Source organism: Hesperophylax consimilis, chromosome 21 (assembly GCF_061612785.1).
Source record: "Hesperophylax consimilis isolate HC1 chromosome 21, BYU_Hcon_1.0, whole genome shotgun sequence".
Classification (NCBI taxonomy): domain Eukaryota; kingdom Metazoa; phylum Arthropoda; class Insecta; order Trichoptera; family Limnephilidae; genus Hesperophylax; species Hesperophylax consimilis.
In genome coordinates this window covers 23,942,710-23,946,530 of record NC_142856.1, presented here as the reverse complement: position 1 = coordinate 23,946,530, position 3,821 = coordinate 23,942,710, and positions in this window count along the sequence as shown.

Genomic DNA, 3,821 nt, shown 5'->3' with positions numbered 1-3,821 from the left:
TCTTACTCATTACGCTTACATCAGCCTCGCACTATTTAAGGATCTCATTCATTGCGATCAAAACAATCAGTTTTAATTATTGAAGATTGCATTATGGTTGCATTATCTTCCGATAGGAAAGGGCACCAAAACGAGAGGAATTAATGCATATTATTTCCGTTGCGTATTTATGAAAAACATTGTAAGTACATGTCCTTAGCTAGTCGAACGATGGTTACTCATATTTAGGTCTCATCGCTTTAGGAAAAATTTAGGTAAACGACAAATTATTATAAGCGATAATTATTATAATCGCCTGAAATATCCATACAAATCGAAAATATCTCCCGAGTAAAAATAAATGCCGCTGACGGGAATTGAACCCGTGCCTTCTGATGTCTCAGGCGACTAATTTCTTCTGATTTTAGGCGAAAAATTATTTCTTATAATAATTTGTTATCCTTTGTGCTATGCATAAAACCTTGTCTTATAAACATTAGTTTATCATTAAAAAAATAATAAGGTAGACGATTATTTAAAATTTATTAATTTTTATATTTTAAAATCCACCAAAACCTCAGTTATAAAACCTACAAATTTTAAATAAACGATGACACGTAGGTGGATTCATTGTATTTAAACTATACTATGCAGATTACATGTTTCAATATTAATATTCGGAGGTAGGATTTTTTTAATGAGTACTGCCAAATCTAAGCCCGCATGCCCGGACACCTCCATCGTTGGTTAGATATTTATTTTGTACACACCCCACATCACTCGATTGACTAAATAACATTAGTGATCTCTTGAGATATGCCGTTACAGACGTAATCAATTGATAAAAATCAATTTCAATTTTGTGAATATTACACATAATAAAAAATTCAAATGAAACCGATAATAATTAAAACTGAGAAGTATAAATTAACCAAGTTCTGAATAAAACTAGGCCAGCAATAAATTATGAAGATCAAAGTGTAAATAGGTGTTTTCTACTACGTGTTACAGTTAGATTATTTTTTCAAGTAACCCAAGGCTTGATACCCATTCGCTTCCAAGAAAATTAATTTTAAATAATGCCGCTTACTTTTCAGAAACCTTTTTTTACATTAATATTATTATAAAATTAATGTATCTTGTAACGTTACGCTGATAACAAACATGATATTTCCTAGGATACCAAACCACAAGTGTTCTATAAATAATCATTACTTTATTGCAACATTTTAACTCTGTTTTATGAAACGTTGCTTCTTACTTTTTCGTCATTTATATCTGCCAACTGGGCGATTATTATCTGCCCTCAAGACCAGCCCAAGCGATAAAATTCCAGTAAAAGCATTATTTTTTAAAAATAATTATTTGTTTTATTTAAACGTCCAAATGGGTTTTACACACAATGCAGAAGGTAAATATTTTCTAAAATTACAATGAAAATAAATAGTTAACAAAATACAGGTTACATAGAATGTACATAAAAAGAAAAAAAATGAGTAATCTTTTCCACGTCAACAATTGTTTTTATTTATATATTTTTTTAAATACATACATATGACAGATTTACAGAAGAAAAACAAATGTTTCTAAAAACTAATTACAATGCAATGTGTTCTTTTTAACGTAACTACCCAATTCGATAGAGAAAAACGTAAGGTAAAGAAAAGAAAGAAAGTTTTTATTTATAAAGTAAGAAATAAACAAAATTTATATAGCATGAAAACAAAAGTATAGATAATGAAAATAGACTAATATAGCAGTTACTAAATTAGATACACAGTAAATGTAAGTAAATTTAAGAATATGGATGTAGAAAAATAAAAATAATATTATTCCATTTCGATTAATAAGTAGGTAGTAGGTGGTAAGTACAAGGAGTTATTTTATTCAGCTGGAGTAAAACAGAGCTGATAATTTTGCAAGAGAAGGTACATAATAAGTTTTCTTACTCTGGTTGCCGTATTTTGGACTTGTTAATTCCATTTTAAGTGTCTATCTACTATGATACCCAGATACTTTATACTATTTTTGCATGTTATTGGCAAACAATTTGCATAGTCGCATTCTATTTTATTTTCACATTGTGATGAATGGATTTTAATGGTAATATTGTTTTCGAATATTTTTTCTTTCAAAGAGAATGGGATGAAATATGTTTTCTCAGTATTTAGTGAGAGACAATTTAGGTCGAACCATGTTTTGAGTATGTTTATATTGATATTGGCTATCCTCATTGTTTCCTTCCATGATTTGCCTTTTGTGATAACTACAGATTATACATATTATATCTCCAATAATGGGAAGAGTGAACATTTGATTTACATATAAAATATATATTTTTTTAAGTATACATACATAATAAAAAAATTTTAAAGCTGTAAATTTTTGGGTCAAGTGAATATTTTTTTCTTTTTGTATGGATTAAAGTCTGCTAAGCGTTAATTCGCCAAAGACAAGCCGTGTAGTTTTTTGCGGTTTGTCGGCATTGGCAGTGTAATCTTTTATGCTTTTTTACAATGTGGTTTTGAAAGCAAATAATTCTAATGTGCATCCAGGATGTAAAATAATACAACGTCTACAAATACAACTAGTTCAAATGAGTAATAAAATAATGAGTATGTTCAAAAATAAATTTTAGACTTACTGTAAAATTTGTGGTCGGCTATGTTATGTTCCTTGTCAAAACTTCTCCAGTTAAAATGTTCCCTACCAAAATATCCCCGGTCAAAACTTTCCTGCTGAAAGGTTGCTAGTTAATAATTGCTCAGTCGGTTAGTTTAGGTCAGTTTAGTTTATAATAGGTTAGGTTAGGTTAGGACAAGCTTAGTCTGCTTGCTATCTGTGACAACGTAATGAAATTTTACCTTTTTCTTGTTGGAAACATTTTGGCAAGAAACGTTATTACAGGGAACATTTTGACTGAGAACATTTTAACTGGGGGACATTTTTTATTAACTAACTAACTAACTAACCATCACGCCGTTTCCCCGCAGGGGTAGGCAGAGAAGACGGATCACCAAACAACTCGGTATTGGCACACACTCCTTGCCTCATTCACATTCATACATCGCCTCATAAATACCCTTCTATTATTCTGACTCTTGACATGGCCGGACTCAAGTATATGTTTCACTTGGCCGTGCCATAGCTTCTTCGGGTGTCCTCGACTTCTGTTACCATTCACATTTGCATCGTATATTCTTCTTACACCCCTTTCTTCGCTCATTTGCTCTACATGCCCAAACCATCTAAGCGTCCCTTTCTTGATCTTACTCATTACGCTTACATCAGCCTTGCACTCTTTTCGGATCTCCACATTCCTCACACTATCATACATGGTTTAACCACACATACGCCTCAGGGATCTCATTTCAACAGCATTCAATCTACTTTCATCCTTTCTTTGCCAGTTCCATGCCTCACTTCCATACATCAGGGTAGGTACCAGCACTCCATTGTGGACTGCTAACTGGGAAATTTTTTACAGAGAAAATTTTTACAAGGAACATTGTCTCCAGGAACATTACTGCCAAAATACTGTGGAGATTATAAATATATATATATACACCAAGTACCTATTATAAACTAATTCAATTTAACAATTTTTAAATGTACACAATAACAATGTCCTAGAGGACACATGTGTTAAGTGCAGTTTTAATTAAGAACAATTACATATTTTATAAAACATTTATCAAGATTACTCAATTTGTAAATAAATATTTCGCAGGAAATTGGCATTATTTATTTAATCTAGAATGGATAAAAAGTGGATATTCACATTAATTTTGTTGCTTCACAAATTATACAACCTGGAGTATTCAGATAAATTATATTTTTAG